We start from the raw sequence: 26,913 nt of genomic DNA, 5'->3' as shown, positions 1-26,913 counted from the left end.
TCTAAATGAGTAACAGTAACTGACAGAGCTTTTGAAATTAAATAGCACTTTACGTTGTGTTACAACCTAATTTAGAATTTTATGTCTTGGAACTACAGATTTTAGTTTAGAAACTTTGTAGTACCAAAAATTTATAACAATAATAAATAATAATTTTTGGACGATCGCCCGGTTGGTCAACTTGTTTTTTTAGACCGGACGTGGTCCAATCTACAAGTGTTGCCCGCACATCGCCGCTACGATAAGTTGCGGTCGCCGCCACTTCCGATCGCAAACACCCACGTTTACGTTAACTGACACAGTTTTTTACTATTTCCTGATACGAGTTTCATAGCTTCGACGCACACGAAATTTTGGACAAGTAGGGTCCCTACTAGTTGTGACTTAAATACAATTGAAACTATTAAGTTGGTGTGCAGAGATTAAAGTACCTACGCATTTATACTTTAAACTTTATTGAGCCTTAAAGCTACAAAATGCTGAAAGAATTGTTCGGAGTGTACGCAGTCAATATCAATTTGTTCTGTACTTTCTTGTGGCGCAATAAAGTTAGGTAATGTGAGTACCTACTTATTGTATTTGTACTTACTTACATACCAGCCTTAGATAAATGACAAACAAATAAAAATACCTGCTTATAACATTATCCATGTTACTTATAATAACAACCAAATAATTCATTTATATTAAAAATTACCAACAATATTCGCAACATAAAGCATTGAAAGCTTAAAATCTTTCACATTTGAACTAGTTCTGTTTTACGCCGCGCGCGGCGCTACTGTGCAGTACCGTTATTGCTGATTTTGCCCGTTCGTCAGCCTTCGCAGAGGCGGCATTAAACTGGAGACTGGTGTGAATTGACGCTGCTACCATATGCGCTCTCTGTGATACTCTTTTGATCACTTTTATATAAATCACGGATTTCGAATAGGGACAGATTGTCGCATAGGAATTATCACAAGGTTATCTATAGAAGTTTGGAGAGAAGTCGGAAGGTCGGGTTCCGAAGCATACAGTGCAACGGAAAATAACGCAAATATGGGAGAGATAGGTATATTATTGGAATTTTTTATGGTAGTAGGTATTACTCACTTCTTCTTGTGCGGAAGCTTATTTCTACTAGTGTTTCTGTTAATGCGAAAGTTTCTGTTTGTCAGTTAACCGTTCCAACAAAAACCGCTAATCCGTGTTTAATGCATTTACTTAATTTGGATTAGTCACCTTCCACTACAAAAATAAATCAAACTTTAATAGATAACTTATAGCAGCTAGCGAACAAGTCGCAGACAAAAGCTAGTAATCACATAAGTTAAGCATTTTGTGAAAAGTTCTTCTATTGTATTTATTTCTAAGTCAGTAGGTATTTAAATACACATGATAATCATTTAGTCACTTTGACATAATGTGTCGTCATGACATACGCGGCGCACCTGCGCACGAGTGGCTCTGCTTGCTCATTGCTACTAATAGGCAAAAAATACTTGTTTAATGATTTTATTATCTTGCGACACCTTATGCGGTGTTAAGAGATACCTTTTATAGGTGTTAATATGATGGTTTTTTGAATAGATTAGTTAATGGTCTTAAAACTGCCTAGGTAATAATAAAAGTGCACATAGCGTATTGATAACATTGGAATAATATATTTTAAATTAATAAATGCTTTTAAACTATTCCACTGAGACTATTGAAACCGTAACAACGTACCTATTGGTTAATAAGTATATCTACCTATTTTAATTGACAACCTGATGAATTGTAATTGACTATTTTTTATTTGGTGGCTGCATCCATTGAGTGTTTTAACATTCCCACGTTAGCGAAATTATGGGCAAAATAGGATTATACATAGATATGTTAGCACTAATTGCAGAGATTTTTATTTAGTTTAATTTCCTAACTTATACCACGAACGTGTTAGAGGATCGGAATTATTTATATTTGTCACAATCCCTGCATTTTTTTGCTTCAGCCAAATTGATCAAACCTTTCAAGCAAGCTTTAGCGTTGGTACTTACTAATAAGCTAACACAAGAAATTGCCAATTGGTTTAATTTATAATGAAACTTATGTAAATGTACCGTAAATGTCTACAGTGTGACACAAACATCGCCAAATTGAGGACAAAACCTTACAAAACAGAACTTTCCTTTTTAGAAGTTTTACAAATAAAGTAGTGAATTGCCCAACCTTATTTGTAACAAATACGAAGGTGAGTGAGTACCTACTTATATAAAGTTTGTACAAATTAAAAACAAATAAATAAGGACCTGTATATTTTTATAGCACTAGGTACTTGTAAATAGTGTGATTTAGTGAATAGTTTTCTTTTGAAAAGAAAGATAAAAACGAGTCATCCATAATAGTGATATGAAGCCAGATAGATAGGTAGGTTGGTAGGTATGTAAGAATCGCAACAATTGGTAATTCATATCACGTTAGAAATAACTTACCTAGTCGCGCAATTCTAAGGCCGATCTTAAGGTTACAAATAAAATAATACTTACAGAAGTAATGGCGAAAAAATATTTTTGATATAGGTAGTATTTATACCTATATTTTTATATTAGAGAGCGCCCGTAAAACATAAAATCTAAAACTTCCGTTTACGTTCCGAAAGTTCGGGGCATCCCCACTAAGTGCACCCTTAGACCACATAAGGAACCTACATGTAAAATTTAATGTAGGTACCTAGAGATAGCGGTTACTGTAACTTATTTTTCGTTGTCTGTCCGTCCGCCAGTAACGGAAAATTTTTATATACTTTTCTAAATTATCTACTCAATTTGCTCGTACTTGTTATAAGTTTGCGTTTAACACAAGTTTATACCAGTTGTGGGCGTATTATCGTCATTGTTTCCACCGGAGCGGCTCCCACAGCGGGCGAGTGGGTGACGTGGGTGTGGATGTGTGCAGAATTGCGAATGTACCGGCTGACATTTAAAAAATACCTACTTTTAGCATGCCCTTTGATTGTCTTCGAGGTAGTCTATAAATATTGCATATCTGATTCGAGCAATGAAACTAAATTAAGGGTAGATCAGCTTAACTTGGCGACTTCTAATAAATTACTGAGAAGGATTAGAATTCTTTAATTATCTGAAATACCTTGGTACACAAAAACTGATTTTACGTATTCGTTGGTCAAACCGGAAGATACAGTTAATTTTTGATTTAACTAACTGGTAATTGCATTTAAATTGCTTCGATGCTGGTTTGTTAATAAAGAGTAATTGTAGTGTGTGCCAGCTGCTTTCATCCTACACAAATTCTAAAATCCAATCAAAGAAAAGCTTGTGATACTTATTATAGGCGATGGGCTCGCAATGTATCATTACTAAGTTCCATCATTAGGCCATGCATGTCTCAATATTGTGTCTCCTAGAGTCAAGGGAATGATAAATGCAGTTGAAGACAAGAGATTACTACGGATTAAATACAATACAGTCGATCCGTCAATTAAAGAGCAATCGACCGTCCTATATCAAGAAGAATGTAGTTGAATTTATTTGCAGCCTATTGTAAGCTACTCGTAGTTCTTGTTCTTGAGAAAAAGATAAAAAAAATCACATTTCGCTACAACGTCACAAAACAAACAAGATATAGAACTAAAGATATTTAGTACTTACATATGTATCAGAATTTGTACCAAGTTCAGAAGGATTTCAACTTGATGACGTGTCTTGCATTGCAATGGATTTTTATTTTTTTTTATTTTGATGCTTTAGGTTGGTTTAGTTAATCAGTTACTTCTTTTAATTCGTGGACTGTCTAAGTAACGAAGTTAAAATTTATTTAATCTTGGCACTTTTTTATTTAAAAAGTAAGACAATTATTTTATAATTTTAACTGTTAGCATAAATTGCCGCAGCCGAGGGTTAAGATAGTTGTTTTGTAATACTGAAGTATATTAGGTACCATACCTAAGCGAGCATTGTTCCAATGGTTTGTACTTGTTTTTAGCTGCTTTCAGAGTTTAGTTGAAACTTTATTTCTGTGTTATTATTGATTTGAACCGGTGTGGCCTAAAGAAGCAGGCGGTTTGCCTTGAGTCGGCAGCTGCGCGCCGTAAGGGGGTTATTTCTGAAACTACTTTTTATTCTTATTTATCTACCGGTCTCTTTGTAGTGTTACAGATCGGCCTATTTCTCTTGTTATAATGTAAATTCTAGATGTAGTAAAAATAAAGGTGCTAAGGAAGCCGCTTACCTTAACTGTAAGTCTGTAAGACATAACTTATACATATATCAGAATTATCTAAATTTATTGAAAAACATAGTTGGTTTTGATGAAAAACACGAATAAACGAACGAAATGAAGCGAATTAGTAAGCAATACTTCAGCCGTGCCAAGAAGTTATGAAAATAATCGAAGTTTAATTGTCTAAGGGTACCTACTTACCTTCGGCCATAAACACGTAACTAAATAACATTTTGTTCGCTTTTATTTTATGTTTGTTGATGTTTACATTTCTGTTGATGTTATTCAAGAAATATAATTATTGTTAGTTTGTACTATTTTGGAAGTACTTATTTACTATTCTTTTCAATATTGGAAGAAAAAATCCTTAAACCTAATTTAAGAGGTAGGTATTATTTAGATAGAAAATTAACGTTGTTTTAGGTACTTATAAGTAAGAACATACACACAAATAAGTAAAATAACCACTTGTAAAAGTAATCATAATACAAGATGAATGCATAAATTTATAAAATGGACGAATTATACAATCGAAGTAAACTCAAGACTATCGATGTGGTCAACATATATTTATATCTAAATTCTAACATAAAGCCTAACAACTGAACGTGGCCTAGTCAATCTTTCAAGAGTGCTGGCTCTGTCTACCCCGTAATTACGAATATATCCCATAAACGTGATTATATAAATAAATGAATAATGAACATAACCTTTTAATTCAGAATATACATATTTCTTGTGATTTCATGTGCGCTTAGTAAATAATATTAGCTCATTGTTATAAACAACTTCGATATGTTGTTCTATGAAAAGTTTATTATCAAGTCTGCTCGGTACTTACTTAACAAGTGGCAATGCTAACCACAGACTGTTGCGGTAAATATGAAAATACAATTTGCTTACAAGCACGGTTCAATGACATTCTAACTTTAAAACAAAGTTCGCAAAATAAAATAATGTTCTCGTAGGTACGTAAAATAGTGATGTGCTTCTGTTTATGTATAAAAATACGTTAATTTTGAATTCTCGGGTTAAATAAGTAAGAATATAAAAAGATCGGAATAAAATAAGATTAACTCGGTAATTCGATTAAAAGAAAACATAGGAGATACAGTAAAATTAAGAACGAAATCACAACATCTAACCAAATACAATTAGTGCAAATGCTACGTTACTCGCAATAAGCCTTTAAAAGCTCACATTTCAGCTGTATAATTTATGAAACATTTTATAATGTGATTCAAAAAGTAAATATCACTGACTACCGATTTGCCGAACCACTGAGTGGAAACAAAAAAATATCGATCATTTTCACTTCAATGGAAACGGAATTATTTAATCGGCACGTAATATTTTTTCCCGCGTATTTAATTAACGAATTCTCCTCCGATCGGTATAAAAACCGAACATACCTATATGGGTAATAATAAGCCGCATAATCGCTTAACAAACAACGCAGCCGCGGACCGGTTATGGCCGACCGTACAGTAAACGGTTTATGGTCAACACTGTTCTTTCGTTTTTTTATTTTATTTAAGGAATAAAATTGATTTCTGTTAATTTAATAAACTAACTTATATTTTTGCTGATTGTACAATACCCAATAACTGTACATGTCTGTTGAAGGACAAAGATTGATTTTTATTGAATCCCAGCTTATGGACTCATTTAAGGAAAGTTCCAAAAAATTCCATGGTCCTTCACACATCGCTACTACGATAAATAATTGCCTAAATTTTTCACTTTGTTTCAACGGTTTTCGGTAAACACATTTTGATTTTAGTTTAGTTTTGAATAGTTTTAATTTGTCGATCACAGTAGCGAACGTCGAAAATGTGACGGAATATTGTTTGATGTAGGTACTCGTATTAATTAAGTTGCATTTTAATTATTTGTTTATTTCGTTCGACAACGACTAACCTAATCTTTACAACTTGTCATATACATATTTGCATAATTTTAGTAGAACTACCGACTTAATTAAAATAATAAAAAAAAACTAAACAACAATGTATTGAGGACACTCTTTGAATATATACGGCACTAGCTGTGCCCGCGAATTCGTCCCCGTGGAATAGTTATCCCCGTTTTTTTTTACATTTTCCATTATTTCTTTGCTCCTTATAGTTGCAGCGTGATGTCTAAAAGTCTTCCTCGATAAATGGTCTATTTAACGCAAAAAGAATTTTTCACTTCGAACCAGTAGTTCCTGAGATTAACGCGTTGAAACAAACAATCAAATAAACTCTTCAGCTTTATAATATAAGTGTAGATTGGCAATTAGTTTGTTGGTAAATTTGGTAGGTTGGTTATGTTTGGTAATAAATAAAATTAAAAGGTCCCAGTGCTGTTTGGGTTGCCATAAATTAAAGTGGCTGTATAGGACAAGAAAATAAAAGATGTCACTAAATTAAGATGACATGTTGTTCATAATATGAATTAAGTGGTCAATTAATGTTTATAACCTCTTTATATCGGTAGGTACTTAGTCAAATGATGTCTAGATGTAATTTAAGATGCATTTTACTATGATGAAATGTTTAAGAAATCACAATAATGATGAGATGGAGTCTGTCAAGTTGACGAGACAGACGCACTTTCGTAAACCATGTTATTTAATATCAAAACTGTTTAAATGATAGCTTTTATTAATACAATAGAAATCTTGTGAATTACATTAAAGATATTTAGCTAGAGACATAACATCAACTTATTTATCACTTTATAGCAACATGTAACATTATTATTAGTTAACATTATGTAAATTACAACACGGTTCATAACAGTTTACGAGCAAGAATTGTGTAAGTTACTTACATTGCGGACCTAAATGACAAATTGCTATTGCTTATAAGCTTCAAGAAAATGTTTTGGAGTTAGTACCATGGTACCTAAAGCGCCAGAGTTAATAGATTGTGAACTTTTCCTTATATGCTTTTGTTATTTTTGTTTGGGTTTTTTGTACAGATAAAGACCAACACATTTCATTTTCAAAGTGTCACTTCTTACACAAATATACATATATATTTTATTCTCAATTAACCAATTGGCTTATTGTTCAAGATTAGTCCTCAAATTTATCTTAACTACACAAAATTCCACCGAAGTGGAATCACCAGTACTAAGCTGCCGTGCATAGTACAACACTATTCATGGAAAAAGTGGAAAGACATGATCTCTACTTACCCCTACAGGAAAAAAAGGCGTGATTTTACCTATAAATGTATGTACTTGGCCAGCCAGATTAAATAACAAAATTAACATGAAATATCGTGTAACTTTATAATATTGGACTTTATGGTGAATTTCAATGCTCAGACGTCGCTGTAAGTACGGACCACCGCGGTTGAAACAACCGTGACCAAGCCGAACCATTGTGTAATTGATGCAAGTCGGTTTTCATAACAGGTTGCTGGCAGCGCACGCGCAGTAGCTGCACAATTTGTTGTAAACATTATCTTTGATATTTTAATGGTTTCTATTATCTAATGTAGGCATTATGTAGCTTATATTGATAATAGCATAGCATGATCAAAATATTTCATTTGATACTATACCATATATATAATTTTTATAGTGCCGTGTGGTTCCCGGCACCAATACAAAAAAGAATAGGACCACTCCATCTCTTTCCCATGGATGTCGTAAAAGCCGACTAAGGGGTAGGCTTATCAACTTGGGATTCTTCTTTTAGGCGATGGGCTAGCAACCTGTCACTATTTGAATCTCAATCCTATCTTAAAGCCAAATAGCTGAACGTGGCCTATCAGTCTTTACAAGACTGTAGGCTCTGTCTACCCCGCAAGGGATATAGACGTGATTATATGTATGTATGTATATTGATAATAAGATTATATAAAGATTGGATTGGTATATTATGGTGATAAAGTTTATTTTCAGAAGTTTATTTAAGAGAAAGACGAGGTAATTTCTCAATTCTATTAGGTACTACTCTCTCATCACTACAATTTTTGCAGATATACCGAAAACAAATTCCACGGAAACAGCAAATATAGCAGCAAAGGTAAATTATATGTTTAAAAGCGAATATGTCTCCGAAACGTTAAATAACGTTTTATTGTCGGTAATAATAACAAAATAGTACGGGCTATTGGAGAGAACAATATTGGCGCCGCTCGCGTTTATATCAGAATGGAATGAATAAATCCGCAAACTCCGTAACGGATCCGGTATCATGATTTACAGTTAAAGGTAACATCACTAGCCCGTCATCTGCACGCACACATGATTGTTCATTTGGTTAAGTAGTAAATTAACATGTAACGATGTAAGTTGTCCCTGATTTTAAATTGCAATGCATATCAAGCAGAGTTACAATAAATTTAGTTTGAAGATAATATATACATATTTATGAAAATGTTTGTAAATGTTCAGGCAATTATATTTCATAAATCTCGGATATATTATCATACTATTTTCCTTATAGGAACAGCTTTTGAAATACTTAAATACATATTTTATTTTTAAACACACTGCTGTGAATGTTACCAAGTTGAAATCCGTTGTAAACTCAAAGTTTTAAATAATTTAGAAACATATTTGTACAGTAATTGTCTAAATGATTCCGATTCCAGCTGACCTCTCGGAGTTGAAATCCATTGTAAACAATTTTGTGTTGGCCCGATACAATAATTTGTTTCTTCTAACGGCGGCGCGGGTTCAATTCCCACGGGCTCTCAACCGAGACTCCGCTATTAGCCTCAAACAACTCGTTATTAGTGACTTGAAAATCCAATATAGCGATTAGAAAATAGAAACCATTTTCAACAAATTTTATTGCAGACTGTCAACGTAAATGCTGTATGAATATCGCGAATGGGGATACCTATGTAAGTAGGTACTACATGTGAGAGTAATTCTGTAGTTTAATAGGCTAACGGACTGATACTTATGTGTTTTTCAACTTACGCTATTAAGTTAATAATTGCAGTTACAAATTATACAATTACGTTGCCTTCTACCATAATATATTTAAATAAAATTGATGGTGACTGTCTTTATAACATCGGTCCACACTAGTAAGTACTACAAGAGAGACCAACATTCACCCTCAGAAGTAATTAAGTACTTTTTAAACTAATGGGCATAAAATAATACTTACTTCATCAAAGAAATTACAACATTAAAGATAATAATACTGGCAATATAGGAAGCGTGCCAATTTTTCAAAAAAAGAATATAATGTAAATTTTAAGCGGGCGTCAAAATTAATAGCGTTTCGTGCCGAGTGCGGGTCATGCCTCGCTGTCAATGACCGCTTGTGATTGTATGCCAATCGTATAATGATTTCGACTCGCATAAATTTGTCCTATTCACTACGATTGTTGGCGGAGGCGGAAAATATATGTAGTTGCCAGTAGTGTAACAAACTTTTCTGTTAAACCAGAATCTCTGATCATATTGTTGTTTTAAAAAGAACAAATATAGTGTGTTCACTAGTAAATGATATGAATAGATATAAACAAAGACTAAAGACGAAAATTATTAAAAAAGTAATATTATTATATTATATTATATATAAAGATATCTAATATTCTGAATTGCAATAAAAGTAGAAGAAAATTCATACTTAAATCTCACAAGATATGAGATAAAAATGTATCAAAAGATAGATTTGATATTTCGATCTAGAAGAGCACCGTTATAATCCATCCAATCTGAGCAGATGAGCCGGTATAATAGGCTATTACACTCTTTTTTGAAAACTGTTTTAAATCAATCCTGAGACTGTGTTATACCTATAGAATTTTTATTAAAATTTTTTGAAGCCGAAAAGTGCTCTAAAAACGATTTATTATTTATGATTTTGTATTTTCGCGCGAAAACGCCATCCGCCATGCTGTTTTGACTCGTGACGTCATACTTTTAGTAAACAATACGGCTCTACGTAAGACTAAAGTAAAAAGATTTTTGTAATAATGAATTACAATATATATTGTTGGTGTCTTGTTCCTGAATGCAAGAATACAAGTATAAAAACACCAGAAAAATTGTGGATTCCACTGCCAAGTGATATTAAAATGAGAAACACTTGGTTGAAATTAGCAAAAAATTTCGCCACCATCAACGTATTAATCCTCGGTAGATTTATATTGTCTGCTTTCACAAAACCGTCTTCCATGATTCTATTAAATTATTAAAGAGTAAAAACCCAAAAACGTGATAGAAATTTTAAAATTTCAAAATAAACAGAGCCTGACATCATCAATATGTTTTCGATTCGATATTTGTTTACTAAAAGTATGACGTCACGTCAGTACCCAACATGGCGGATAGCGTTTTCGACTTTTGAAGAACAGATTAAAAAAGAGGATTTTTTAAATTGAATTATAAAATCCATATTGCACTTTTATGAATAATGATCGATGTTTTTCTTTTATTTTTTACAAAATCTATAAGATACGTGCATTTTTATATTTTTTTTTACATGGTGTAAAATAGCCTATTGCTCCAATGAAATCGTACGTTTTTTGTCCCAAAAAGTCAACGCGTGAACTCGTACCATAGATTAAATAAGTCCCAGTGGTACTGGGCACAGATAATAAAACGAATAGGTGTTTATTCTGGAGGTCGACGACCCCAGTTTCGTCGGATGGTTAGACACGTTTCGCGGCGTTTTTATAGTGGTTTTTGTCGCTGAAGCGTGCGTTACCCCCGCCATTGTTTTTTGGCTAGTCTAGTGAAGAGCTAGAGTTAGGTAACTCGGATTTATACTGAAATAGGTATCATCATGGTGTCATATATTAATGTACAGTAAAAATGTTGAAATAAAGCCAGACAATTAAGGAACCATATGGGAACGAACTAGTCAACAATATTTGTATAAAACACATTCGAATTCCTAGGCAAAGTATTGTGTTATTTATAATTTGCCTACCTTTTAATGGAAGAAACTAGATATATAATAATCCTAGATTCACGTAAATGCTTTATTTATTTTAACAATATTTACCTACTCGAAAACTAAATTATGAATTATAGATGTGATAAATTACTACTATGGCGAATATAGATATGTATCCTATCTAATCAATAATTATCTTATTACATTTATTGTTTACTTAATATCTAGTCATATGTTTTGACGGTCAAATGATATTTCGCCAAGAAAGAAGATTTCATTTAATATGTATTTTATTAAATTGCCTTCGATAGTTGATAAAATCGATTCTGGGTGAAGTATCACAGTTCACACTTGACCATAGAGAAATAGGCGGGCTAATACAGGCGCTATAAATACTTCAATGTTGGCGTTTGGCCAAAACGCAGTAGACAAATTAGCAAACATGTGTAATTCGACTCAAAAAAATCGCCTCTAAGATATTTAACCTATTTGAATCAAACGAAGGCGTTACTTGCTATGATAGTGAAGTTTTTAGCGTTCGTACTAATCGTGGTAACAATTTACAACTAAAGTAGTAACCTAAATACATATCATTATCAAAATTTTGACAAATTTGTACTTAAATAATCATATAAAAATACGGGGTGCACAAAATTCGAGACAAATCATCCCTCTCCCTCGTCGGTTTAAGGTACCTAATCTTGACTTGACCTCTCACCAGGAGGTACCCGATTTGATCAAGACAAATACGTAACAACGTACTCAAAAAGCAACTCCCCAAACTCTTTGTACGGAAAAAGCTATTTGTCGATCGCTTTTCACGGAAATGTTAATAAAAGTCGGTCGGTAAAGCGTAGCGTTCGCTCCACACTCGGTTAGTAGTCAGAGTTCATGGTTTGAGAATAGGGTACTATCGTTACACGCGCAGAGGCGGTATTAAACTGGAGTATCACGTCGCGACCGCGATACATTCTGTCTTATAAAGCTTTCTTAAACATTTGTAAGACGTGTTCGTTTGGTATAGAATTGGATCTTTAAGATTTGATTTATAAGATAACACGGTCTGTATAACACGTGTTAATCGGTATAAATTTGACATTAATTGGTATCAGTAATTTTATTACTATATAGGTATCTCGCTGGTCTGTTATTATTCTGAAGATTTGTTTCAAAATTTAATATTCTATTATTCTAGCACACACATTTCGCAATGAAGCAATAAATAAGTACTTACTAAAGTACATGAAGATCTAGGTATTCTAAACAACTGTATAAAAATCTAAGTAAGTTGGTACTTACAAAATAAATAGTGTCATAGTTATCCCAACCCGCTCGGTGTTTAAATATTTTTTTACATAAGTAAGTACAAACTTACTTATATGTCTAGTACTATTAAGTATATTGTTAAAACTAACTCATACTTACTAGTACTAACTAGGTACTTACCTACTTACTATTTTTTTTCATTTGAAATAGGCAGGTAGTATGTTATCAATAACAGTCTCAAGAAAGCCCAGCTACATAAAAGAACGACCCAGATACGAAATGTAAGTAAGTACTTAAGTACATCTATGTATAGGGCCACTTCAACATATTCTGCCTACTAATAAGTATGACTGATTCGAACTAACTGAGAATGAAATCTTTATTTATGTATATTATAAATGTGAAAGTGTGTTAGTGTTTTTTTGTTCGTCTTTCACGTCAAAACTACTGAACAAATCTCCATTTAATTTTGCATACGTATAAGTAGTGAGGGAAAAAGACTGAAGGTACTTTTCACGCGGGCGGAGAAAGCAAGTTATGATATAAAACCGAAATGATTGACAAGGTCAGATTGTATAATACCTTTCTCTTGACCTTTGTCCCGATTTTGTCCTAACTTTTTTTGACTTAATTGGGGAACCTAATCCAGCTATGACAATGGTTGTTGCTATAGTTGAACAATGTAATTTCCTAAGTTGTCTCTTACAATATCCATGGAGAAAATAAAAGAGAATACAAATGAGGGAAAACATTAAGAGATCCTATTTAAAAGTGTCGGGAATCACACGGTACATTAGGTCTGAATCTATAGTTTTCCAGACTATAAATTAAGACCAATGTGCCGTGTGCCGTGTAAGTAACAACAACGATTTTATATATTATCTTCAATTCCGCCAAAAGCTAAATGGCAATCAAGTCATTTTGCAATGAGTAATTGATAAATTAATCCGTTTATCACCCAAATAACATAGTCGCTAATGGCGTCAACAAGTTAGTAGTTAATATTGGCTTCGGTAGATATACATAAATAAACGTGCAGACGACTCACCCCTGCGACCTTGAACGAGGGTTGGCCCCCTCGGTTATGGTACAAAATAATAAGTGTGCAGAACAGACACAATGTGGAATGTAACAAATCGCTACGCAAAACAAAGTACCTAGGTGACGTCAAAAGAGGTAGGACAAAGTAATGAGTGAAAGCCATATTTTCGTCAACAAATTAAACCTTGTATGTATCCAATATATTAACTACTCCTAACATTATAAAAGCGAAAGGAAGTGTTTGTTTCCTCCTCACAGTTAAATCACTGAACCTATTTTAATTAAACTTGGTACAATTAGGTATAGTTTATGGACAAACAGAAACGTATGGCTTTTTTGCAAATAGTTTCTACGGGAAATGGAAATCGTTTATTTGACACGGGTGGACCTGTGGGCGAAAGCTAGGTAAGAAATAAAGACTAAAACGAAGATTCCTTACGGCCCGTGGCCATCATTTTAATTAGATCCTTCTGTGACATCTACAATTTTAAAATGCACGGCACCAACGCTTGGGGAGTGTTATTTTGATGCTGGTTGCACTGTACTACTACAATTCACGTGTATCGGTTATTCTGAATCGATTCGTGTCGGGTAATTGGCGATAAAAATATTGAAGATTTATTTGACATAGGTTAACAAATACAAATTTTAGTGTCGTGTTCAATAGTGCATACATTAACAACTTTTAGTACTCGTACTATAAGTACTTTCTAAGTACTTTCTTTCAGTCAAGAACTCAAATTTCGATTTTTTATACATTACAGAATAAGATAGTGAGATAGGATTTCGCTTTAAATTTCTTTGAAATATTGATCACTTTCATGCTATGTAGTACGAAAGTAACCTAACAATTGATAATTTCTTATCTGACCCAGCCGGGAATAGTACCTGAGACCTTGTAAATACGAGTGCCTACTCTTCAGAAAGTTCGGATAATGAGAAAAATCTTGTGCAGTCGTTAATTTGCCAAGAGTAATTCGTAGTTAAGACTTAATTAGAGACCCTGGGGGCGTGCCTAGTGTCCGAGTCGACAGACGACCGCAAATCAACTGGAACATTAACGTTATCTTTTCCGAGCTGCTAAACATTACGACTAGTTTGAAATTCCTGGTTTTTTTTTTATTTTAGTTGCAGAACTTGGAAGGCTAAAGGAGATGTGACTTTCTTAACTAGGTAGATACTTACGTTTTTTAAATCCTTAGTTTCTTATATTAGATAAGTACTTATTATATACATATTCTTATGTATTAAGTATCTAATGTTTGTTGTACGAATTTAAGTGACTAAAAAGTGGAATGATAAGTTGAGCTGACACAAGAAAGCTAGAATACTATTCTAGTAGTATCTAAATATCTAATGACAAAATATTTACATAAGGAGCGGAACATATTAAAATAGTTCATCGCGATCATTAAACCTGTGACAGCTTAGTATACTTTTAAAATAGAATAAAAAAAGCTAGACATGAAATTAGTCTAGAAAGAGCCATGTCAATGAACCGAGTCCTGAATCCCAAGTAGGCTGGAGTATTGATATTGAGTCAATGACTAGGCTTTTGTCAACAGTCGCGCCGCCTACGACCCGGATGAGATCGGGAGGCGCCGGACTGGCCTATATCCTCCGGTTAAATTTGCTACTATGTCTGGCAAAAGTATAATATGCACTGCACATGCATAATTTTATGTCAGACTTATACTTATGGGTGTATAAATTCATAAATTTAAATGTCGGTTTAAACTGAAAGTTAGAAACTCTAAGAGTCACTGGTGCATAATTTCAAAGATGTGTTGAAGACAAGTATAAGCTACAAAATTTACGATTATTGTCATCGAGTATATATATATCCAATATATATTTAAAGTTTAGATTAAAAAGAAAGAAGCGATGCGGAGCCTTAATGTCAACAATTAAAAGATAAATGCAATGCGAAAGTTTTAATAAATACCTTGTATGTATAAATGAAGTGTATTCTAAAATACTCGAGAACAATTTTCCAATTTAGAGAATGATTAATAAAGGTACTTTTTGCATAGTTTATTTACGAGCTGTATAGCAACGAAATTGTAATTTTCAAGGCCGACGAGGCCGACAACGTACACTTGAATAAATAAAGACTAATCTTATGTAAAATTTGAAAATTTCAACATAAAGTACTTACTTACATTCATTATTTAACAAGCTTCTTAGATAAAACGTCCGCAAATACTTTTTGACATTTGCGACAGTGGTATACTCAGGTCTGAAATTGTGTTTTCATGTTTACGTTTAGCGTATTATTACTTATTTGCATATCTTCGTAATAATGAATTAGCCCTAATGCGCCTAAAGAATAAAATACTTGGGATCCGCTTTAGACGTGGTTGTTAAAAATAACCTACTAAAACCTACCAGCAAGTGAAAGTTCTTGAATATATTTTAACTTTTTTACAGTTTGCAATCAACGAAAATAGCAAAAATAACAGTATAAAAAGAAATCCGCAACCTATTGTTGCATGCAACTTTTTTATTGATAAATAATTTCGCAAAGTTCATACAGTAAACACTAAAGCAGCCTTAGACCAACAAGTGTGTAACAAGGAGTAAGTAAAGCGCTGTAAATATTCCCGATACCTCAAGGCACTAGTGAAAATGGCATTATGAGCATGAGTGCAGTTTGTTACCGCTTCTTCTGCACTGACGCCTTGGAAGCGGCAGTAAACTTAGTTTTAAGTAATTTATTTGACGCCAACCAATGTTGTGAAACCAAAAGATTTGATAATTAATAAGCGATATGATAGTATCCTAAAAGTTTTGAATTTGAAGTGACCACCTAAGACATCATGTTTACCATACATACATACATACATACATACATATGATCACGTCTATATCCCTTGCGGGGTAGACAGAGCCAACTGTCTTGAAAAGACTGAATGGCCACGTTCAGCTATTTGGCTTAATGATAGAACCGAGATTCAAATAGTGACAGGTTGCTAGCCCATCGCCTAAAAGAGGAATCCTAAGTTTATAAGCCTATCCCTTAGTCGCCTTTTACGACATCCATGGGAAAGAGATGGAGTGGTCCTATTCTTTTTTGTAATAGTGCCGGGAACCACACGGCACATTAGGCAGATTAAGGTAAAGAGAGAGATAAAGTCCAAAGTCTGAAAAGCTACTAAAACATTTGCACATAACATTAGGGGTTAAATTAACAGCGTTGATATTTTCATACGAGCACATTCTAGAAAGCTCGGTGTAAGCACTGCAAAAATGGCGCAAAGCTCTGCAGATAAGGCACAGCATAACAGTATGTTGTATCGTAAATTCTGATATGTATTTGCTCGCCATTCTGCAGTGCTACTCGTATATTGTAAGGTATGTCGTTAAAATAATGCACGATGCTTTAAAAAAATCATAATTTTTTTCCTCTTCGTTTTAACAATAGTAAAACACATTAATAACATTTAATTTATTGTGCCGTGTGGTTTCCGGCACCAATTAAAAAAGAATAAGACCACTCCATCATGTCCCTTGGATGTCGTAAAAGGCGACTAAGGGATTGGGTTATAAACTTGGAATTCTTCTTGTATGCGATGAGCTAGCAACCTGTTACTATTTGAATCTCAATTCTATCATTAAGCCATACAGCTGAACGTGGCCTATCTCTTCAAGACTGTTGTCTCTGTCTACCCCGCAAGGGATATAGACGTGATTATATGTATGTAGGTATGTTTATTCAATGATTACATTAGAGTACCTACCTACCTACACATAAAACACAATAACCATACTTAATATTATGTAAAAGTGTGTTTTTGAGTTCTTTTGTTAGTCATCAAATCCATCAAACCGATCTCTATGAACTTTTTCAAAGTACGTATTGTGAAGTACGGAGAAAGAATTAATCACACGAGCGAAGAGGGTGAATTCTAGTATTTTATGTTTTGAGCGTTAGAAATTGACAACAATTTAAGGCTGATTGATTTAAAAAAATATATTTTAACACTGTCTTCTTCCTATTAACTTTTCTTATAAATCAGACACAGTATTAACTTATAAATCAGAAATATTAACATTTATAAGTAAAAGATAAAATTATTTATTTGAATTTAGAAATTTCAAAATTTGCACGAGCTTACTTATAATAAAACTATATATACGTACTAGCTTTCCGCCCGCGGCTTCGCCCACGTGTAATTCGGTTATATATAGCGTTTTTTAATGATCTCGACAGGGCTTTTTCTTCCACAGGCTGAAATCTTGTTACAACTGGAATTAAATATAGCCTGTGTTACTCAGGGATGATGTAGCTTTCTAATGGTGAATGTTTGAAATCGATTCAGTAGTTTCGGAGTTTATCGATTACATGTGTAAACAAACAAACATATAAAAAAATAGATTGTTCCTCTTTATAATATTAGTATACATACAAATCTATATAGAAAAAGTAAAGCGAGACAAAATCATCGTCTCAAAAGAAAAAAAAAACAGGATTTATAGGACGAAGAGGCCTTACAGGATTTCCTTCTGTTTAAGTATTTGCGTCTGATAATCATCATCCCATGTGAATGAGCTGATGATGGAAAGTAAAACTCCTCAACGGTTAGGAGTTGAAAGAAAATTCTTACGAAGTTATACGTACATGTGAGGCTATTAGGTTGACCTGATAATAAAAAGTAAATCTCATTAACGTTAAGAATTTAGGTGAAAATGGATGCGGACAAATTTCGTCTCTTCACTTGTTTCCTTTTAGCTGTTTGTATGGGTAGTGTTAACACAAAATAGGGATTTAAAGGCGTGATGTTATTAATGTTATGCATGTATGTACATAATTATGTATGTTATTATGTATGTTAAAGAGACGACTGAAAGTTGTCATACAAAGTCTTTTTTTTTAAGGATGGGAAATCATCAAATGACCTCTCCCGCTCTGGGTGGAACGGAAGGGAGTGTCAGACTTTTACTGACTAAAACCCACCTCGTTCCTTCAGTTGCCCTTTGCGTTCCGGGGCCACGGTATCTCGTTAGAACTTTCCCGCAGCCCCGGCTCAGTTTATCCCGTTTCCCCCCCTTGGGGGTTGACATTTCAAAAATCCCTTCTTAGTGCTCACTTATGTTACTAAAGGAACCTCTGTTCAAAATCTCAGACTCCTATACCGACCGGTTTCGGCTGTGCGTGAATAAATCAGTCACCCAATCTCACCCCCTAAATCACGATTGGAGGGTAGTTTGAAAAAACTTATAATGTCAAACATATTTACTTGCCTATGTACGTGTTCATGCCAAGTTTCAAGTTTATAAACCCAAGGAATAAGATTTTTCATAGAAACGTTTGTACCCCTTTTCCCCCCCTTGAATTTCCAAAAATCCTTTCTTAGTGCTCCCCTACATATCCCAAGGAACCTACATTCCAAATTTCAGCTGTCTACGACCAGTAGTTTCGACTGTGCGTTGTCTGTCAGTCAGTCACTCAGTAACGGAAGAGTTTTATATATATAGATTGTGTTTGCCAAAACTGGCTGATTTGCATTAACAATTTATAAGTAATGGCCTTGAACAACATTCGATAGCGAGCATACCGATACTCGTCTCCAAGTGATAGCGTTATCGCCTCATACATTTTATTTGGGTTGCCAGTTCTGATTCATCTCACATTTATTAGACGCTATTTGGAACACATTATCTTTTTATTAATATGTAAATCTTTTTTTGGTTTTTATTAGATTTGGTTTTAGTTTTGAACTTGGCTAATTTGAACGAAATAGGAGTCCTATTTGATGACCAACATAAACGAAATACTCGTAACAATTTAGTTAAGTAGGTACGCATATATTATTTTTATAACAATCAAAAAGGTTATTTTAAGCATTATAACCGTTGTTAAATTTAGCAGCCGCAAGTTACGTAAGTACTCAGTTTATGAAGAATAATAATTCTTTAAAGTTACAAACTTGACCATGACCGACAACCCCTTCATCTAAAATTCAAATTTATCTTCCCTGCTCGCGAATAGATATTGTATTGAATTGTTTCCGAGAGCTAAGAGTTCAGGGAAGTGCCTACAACACTGAAGTAATTAGGTATACAGCCTCAGCCTTGTCGCGAGGACGCTAAACGCCCATTCATTGCTAATTTTGATGGCCAAAAGTAAACGGATTTGACAAATATTGGCGGCTAACTTCTGCCTGCGAATTATCTCATATACGCACGTTTTTCATTTACTAAGGTCCTTCTATTATTCCAATAAACTGATAATTTTTAAGTTAGTAGTCACTGTCAGTGTCATGGATTTAAGGTTACGTCCTATAATTCATGATACTGTATTTCATTGTTTTTTTTGATGGCCCAAAATAAACGGATTTCATCAAATATTGGCGGCTAACTTCTATCCGCGTTTATCGCAAATGCCACGCTAAGATAATTTAATTTGGTCTTAGACGGCACGGGTCACTTACACTTTATTTTTCATTGGATTTTTGATGAAATTGTGCCAAAGTAGAGGAATCAGATTGCATCTTATGTTTGTTTATTATATTTGAAGGTTTCTTTTGAAAGCAATATTAAATGTTTTATAAAAATTACTAACTTACAATTTAATTTAAATGTATCAATCGCTAGATTTGTGATACGATAAGTAAGTCCATTGTTCAAACTATATTCATAATTTTTTTTTAAGTTAAACATTTTAGAATTGAATTGAGTACACTTTAAAAAACCTTTTTTGTACGTCATACATGTCTCTCGAGTTAAAATGTTCACACAATAAACCCCGCCAAAACCCACGTAGTCATTATGATAAAAATCGAAACGTCTCTCAACACGACCGTGTTAGTGATGGGCCGAATCGTGGAATAGGGCCATATCACACAGTACTAGGTACCAGTATTATGATATTACGAGGCCATGTTCCAGTTAAGTCTACGCTATCTGTGTTAGCGGGACGGCGGTCCACTGTCAAAATTAAATTCAACTCCACCGCAATGCTGTAGAGCGGATAGTCCAAGATCTTACCGTGGAGATTTTGACTTTCGGGTAAGTTTCGTCACAGTTTTGTAAGGTAGAGAGTTTTTGTATATGAAAAAATACTTTGATCCCATTTTATGCAGGTATTAAGCTTGTTCATAGATTTTGTATAAATGTTCAATGCTATATATAAAGTAGATAAATAAATTCTTCGATGCTTGCTTGCCTGTCGAAGTTCTGTTCATCCCATGAGAGTGAAAGTCGTAACAATGTTATCACGGTTATGTAGCGTAACTTGCAAAAATAAACTTGACAGTTCTAAAAATATTATTTCTTGTTCATGATAAACTTTCGAAATACATTTGAAACAGAAATGCATAACAGGTAAGAAATAAAGTTCTGAAAGTGAAGCTGTATAGTAGGTATAATCATTTCATAAAGTTTAGAAATTACGTTTACAAGATTGAAAAGTATGAATCATTTTATGAGGAGAGTTCTTTACTAATTAAGAACAAAATAGTAGGGTTTAAAGCATATACAAATTTCCCTCTTTTCTCTACATACATACATATGGTCACGTCTATATCCCTTGCGGGGTAGACAGAGTTGGCTCTGTCAGTTCAGTTCAGTCTTGAAAAGACTGAATGGCCACGTTCAGCTATTTGGCTTAATGATAGAATTTAGTAATTTTTCTTTTCTCTACATTATTATTATCAATCTCATCATAGCGCTCTCATCCGTTACTGTTACTCTTGAACTTTAAAAAGGGTATTTTTATGCGGTGAGCTCTCGGACTATGTATAAAAAACAAGAAAGTCCTCATTTTGGATCTTCGGCGCGCGAATGGACAAACATGGGCTTCGTCTGCGGTTTTTTGTTTGGTACAAACAGGCACGAAAACTATGTTTAAATTAGCTTTGTGAACGACCCCGGATTATGTGACACTGGAATGACACTCATAGTGTCTCTCTCGTATGGATTACGCATACCTTTAGCATACAAAGTGAAACTTTAATTAATTTGTAAAATATAAAACAACATTGGATGTTTTATTTAGTTTCTGGCTGTTTTCATGTGGAATTAAATCTATGTACGAATTTCTTCTCTTCGCTGTTATTCTACTTATGGTTCGTATATTTTACGTAATAACTTCCCTTGACTTAGATTTATAATCATTATACCGATCTTTATACCTACTATATAATTAACTAGTGAAGTGTTAATCGCCCCATTTTTGGATTAATCGCTGTAGTTTTGTAACAATCTACAGTCTAAGTATAGTTTCAAAAAGCAATTAAAATCGTGTCATACTTGAACACATGTTTGCATAATCTTTAACAGCTTTGTAAAGTGTAGATAATTGAAACAGAGGTAAAATTAAAATCTGTAATGGTTCTTACTTAAGAATCATTCGAGGTTTTCGAAAATGAGAAGTTGATATGAATATGTACCAACTAAATTGATTTTTGTCAGGATTGTACTCTTATGGGAACTTTTAAGAAATCTTTTTCATTTCTGAAGGTCTAGTTTATATCTGCACTACAACAAAATCATAGCACAAGTTTTTAAGTTTATTTGTAAAACTTTTTATAATATTCGTATGGAAGTACAATAAAGATAGAATATAAAAGTGTATATCTCTGTGCGAAAATATCATAAACAAACACAAATATGTCACAAATTTCCATTCAAACAGTTTCGCTCCATCAAACCGGACGTCACAGCGTCAGCTCGCAGCCAATACATCAAACAGATCGGAATCAAGATGGTGGCCATAAAAAAGTATTATGAATTCCGAACTCGCGCTGAAGTGCCAAATCCCTGACAGGCCGCGAATTTTAAACAACACTGACGTTATTGATAGTGGGCCGGTCGGCGTTTTATTTGACATTTCGGTGGGCCACTTTATACGGAATTATTTAGATCCGGATGCTGCTGACACGAGGTAGTTTGGTTTCGAGTTTCACTATTTGACGGTAACAGTTTTGGTTTGTTGGGACAAAAAGTGGTAAAACCTTCAGTTGGAATTATAAATCCATATTTTTTTAAAGTTGGTGGATAACCAAAGAAAAAAAAAAACAGCAAAATCCTTCAGCGTCCTTTCTATGAAAGCTTTAAGAAGTATAGTATAGGCTCCGTAAGTCGAAACTTTGGGTTATTATTGTTAAGTAAATATTTGTGGAATTTGTAAAAAATTACAAATAAGTTACCATTTTTATCTAAAGAAATGAAAGGAAATATATTACTGACATCCGACTGACTGACCCTCTTTGTCATAAACAGATCTACAATAATTTGACAAACACTTAATTAAAGTAACTAATAGGCATTAAGAAAATATATTAAATAATTCCCACAGGCGAAAGTCCTGCGAAGGAAAAGAGCTAGTAAACACGTCAGTATTAAGAACTTTTGCTACAGTCTCACATTCACATTCAAGACTGAACCGACCACTTCAAAAATGAATCGTGTACGAAAGGCCCTGGCATTTACGAAGCATGCACCATGCATCCTGAATACTTTTGATAAGTCGTCAACGTGCTTACACGTACTTGCAGTCATTTACGTTTGTTGGTGCCGGGTGGTTCCCGATACTTTGGAATAGGAACATTATTTTTCCCATGGATTTAGTAAAAAGCGAATTATAATATGCACATTCACACATCTAATAAAGCTTTTTTCCAGTAAAAGACATATATTTCCGATAGTCTATAAACAGTTTATGATTCGATCATTCACTTAATTTATGAACTCAGTTATTTTTGAATACCGGAGTTTTATGACGATTACATCACTGTTAACGCATTTTGTAGTTACGCACGCACGTTATTCATTTACCTTACCTACGAGTAGGTCCTTTTATTATTCAAATAAATTGATATTATTCATGTTAGTAATCACTGTCAGTAACATGATTAAATGACAGAATACTGTTATTGCCTTAAGAATTCAAAACAATCGTACTTCGGTGGATGCCAAAATAATTGAAAATATTTGTTGACTGGATTTCATGCGAATTCGGTTTCGTTTGTGCTCTGATAAAAAGTTTAATTCTGATTAGACTAAAATGCATTTTAGTTACTTGTTGCAACAAAAATGTCATAAAATAAAATAAAAAGAGAAACAAAGAGAGAAAAAGCAGGTATAACTACATATTACGTCCATAATTGCTTATTAAAACATGGCTTAAAAACATTGGGAATGAAATAATATTCGTGGCAAATGAGAAATTCTGTGGTCGGAATTTCTATTTGGTAATAAAAATATAACATCGGTTCCGCACTTAATGAACAGAATATCGTCGTAAAAAGATATAAACGTAAATAATGACCGTCAAAAATGTACATTCCAAATGCCTGGCGTTACACACCGCAACGGTTCACGTTCCAAATTACTTCACACCTCATTTTAATCATTTCAGTTAATTATAGTTTAGTGATGGAGATTTTATTCTTAAACTCTCAAATACACGCCTATTGGGAGATAGTAATAATTCTGCAACGCGCGGTGACGATTTATCTACGCCTCCACACCTACTTTTCATCAAGCATTTAGTACACGTCACTAGACAGTTGTTTTATCGAAACACTCACAGACACAGACCGCACGTCACAACACTATCGCAACGCGAGTTATTAAAAAAAAACTTACTCGCGTAAAGTTTCTTCCACATGATAAATCTCACACGTCCAACTCGAATAGTAATGAGGAACTGAAAGGATTGTTCGTCTTCAGGCTACTGCGCATATCATCATATCACGCCGATAAGCAGAAGGTCGGTCCTGTATTTCGCGAGGTCTCAAGAAGGCCTTGCAAAAATTAGCGCTATTTACATAATACTTATTCAAATTATCTTTTTGTCCGGACAATGATAGCGAGATATCGAAGGCGAACGATTATTATTTCTTTTACACTTGTGTCATCAAGCTACTTAAAAGACGGCATAGCTAACATGTTGCTGCCCCAACAAAAAAATAATCTAAAAAAAATAATTTTAATGATTGTAGTTTCTCATAAAACGTAATTTTTATCATTTATAACTAGGACGCTCCACTTAACCGACAAGTAAGCAATTTAAAGAATAATTATTTGTCAGATAGATTCCAATTAACACAAGTCTACTTTAAAACACATTTTTTATACTTTTGTTGACGTCTAGTAGTAAAAGCCACACTTCAAAAACCTTTACTACTCGAGTAAAACTGGCGAGTGCGAGACGTATTCGATTGTTGTCGAAATAAAAATAATAGTGTGGCGTCACCCTAGTGCCCGCCCTGTTAAGATTATTTATGTACGCATATGCGGGCCGACGCTACGTTATGACTTATTAATTTGATGAAACGGGATGACATTAAACCGGCGGGGAAATTTTGGTGTGTTACAGAGAAGTTAAGCTATTATTGTATGGGTGAGACCAAAAATGTAACTATATGTTCTTTGTATCAGTGATTCGGGATTATCGTGTCATCTTTTAAGACAATTTAATGTACTTAGTAAGTAAACACAGATAGGACTTATTTTTAATAATATGTAAAAAATATTCTATAAAAAAAATATTCTATAAAAAAAGTAAGCGAAATATGAATAGCAGTGTAAACTTGCAAATTACCCACCAAAATCAGTTACATATTCAGAAATTCAATTCTTAGTCAGATTCATAATGAAGTTCTCATAAAATTGAAGTAACAGCAGTTTCAATTTGTGTAGTCACGAATATATACGTTTAAGAATTATTTTGTCGGGTGTTTCATTACTGGAAACGACGAAATGCAATTACAGACACTTAGACTTGGCTGGCATTAAATTGATATAGGCCAGACTGATTAAGATGTGGGGAAACCTGATATAGTTTATGAAGGTCGGAGTCTGAACGCAATCTGGCGAGATTACATTCAAATGTGAAAGGATAACTAAGTAATTTATTGTTGGAATTATACATAACTTTTGCTTTGAACAATCTTCCAATTAACTAATTATTCCGTTCTATTTTACGTTAATTTTGGCTGTTTAGGATTTGATATTGTTACGACCTTCAATGACTTTAGCATAATTTTTTTACTATGACTATGTTTAGTAAGAAAGTTTTAATTGTTTCAAAGTTTTTATTATTATTTGTTAATCTACTACATAGGGCTAGGTCTCAGGAGGGATGAGACGATGTGATCAATAAAAATGGAGACCCAAGAAAAGTAGCACAACGTCTTCAAATATGAATGCCTGTAATCTAGGACGATATTAAGAAAAAACGAATTTACAAAAACCGAAGTAATGCCGAAGGTGGTCTCAAATGCAATGTAATAAACAAGGTAGGCTATGCAGATATACATATAAGATGGCGCCCAAACATAAATTCCAAAACAAACATTTAGTACAACACCTTAAAATTCAGCTTCAACAAAGGAATTTAGAATTGGAAACATGCAGCGTGAATTTCAAATTGCAGGAAACAGGAGACGTTCAAACAAAGAGCTGTGCGTTCGTAAATATAGGGGTGGGACATTAAATTTATTGGTTGTTTTTACTGGTCCGTATATGTGAATAGTTAACATGAGAACCGGGGTAATGCGGGCGAGCGGCGGGTCGGAACGGCCCCGTGACCCACTCTCGGGCCCACTTGATTACCGCGCGCAGGATTCAATTGGACAAAGGCTGAAAACATGGTTAATATGATTGCGAAAGGTTCGACGAGATTAATTGTGTTTTACGTTAATTTGTGAATATTTTATTGAACTTAGAACTTAAAGCACCGTGCTTTACAAAATTCTAATTGTTTTAAAGTTTATTTATTAACAACATGGATCCATATAACCGTATAAGTTCAGATTGAAGTTCGATTTCCTCACATACACTTTCAACATATTACTTTAATTCATGTACCTAACTATACCTTATATGTATTCTACGCGTCCTGCAAACCACTGAAATATGCAAATACCACGTATGTACAACTTGTAACGTTTAAAAGATAAATGTCAAGGGCGTATTTACCACTGAACGGTGGGGTCAGGGTTAATTTGCGCAATTTCCAAGCACTCACCGTACGATGATACACGAGGCATGTCACACAGACTGCAACTGCACGGCGGCTTACCTGAAACGAGGAGTCATTATTTTAATTATCAGTTAATGTGAATCGTGTTTCTTTCTGTGGTTACTTAAATCTTAGACTTTCAGTCAATTAAATTTCAAATCAGAAGTCAGACGAGAGTTACTTCGTGTAACTAGGATAGTGATGATGACGGACTGTGTGATTGAATACATTGTCGTGTGGTTTCCGGCAAAAAAAATATCATCAAGATGGCTTAATGATACTGATATAACTGTCAGACGTACATTGGACAAATTTAGAAAACTTTGCAAGATATTATAACGGCATGTGTGCTATTACGCTATGACAATAAAAGAGTAATAAACAGTACTCATTTTGAAATAGCTCTAAAAAAATAATTCTCTGTGTTCTATGTTTAGAGTTAATGAAATAAAATGACAAGAAGTCAGAAGTCTCTTCTTACAATAACTGTGTTAACTTAGCAAGGGTTATTTTTAACATTTATAACATTTATTGGCAATAAAAGAAGCAATATTCAATGAAAAGT

At 33.8% G+C, this 26,913-nt stretch overlaps 1 protein-coding gene across 1 annotated transcript in view; it reads right to left on the bottom strand.

Annotated features, from left to right (window-relative positions):
- The window catches only part of LOC106139699 (uncharacterized), a 170,182-nt gene that overhangs the window by 10,037 nt on the left and 133,232 nt on the right, over positions 1 to 26,913 (bottom strand). The window lies entirely within an intron of this gene.

Source organism: Amyelois transitella, chromosome 15 (assembly GCF_032362555.1).
Source record: "Amyelois transitella isolate CPQ chromosome 15, ilAmyTran1.1, whole genome shotgun sequence".
Taxonomy (NCBI): Eukaryota; Metazoa; Arthropoda; class Insecta; order Lepidoptera; family Pyralidae; genus Amyelois; species Amyelois transitella.
The sequence above is the reverse complement of the archived record's forward strand: the minus strand, read 5'-3'. Positions and strand labels throughout refer to the sequence as shown.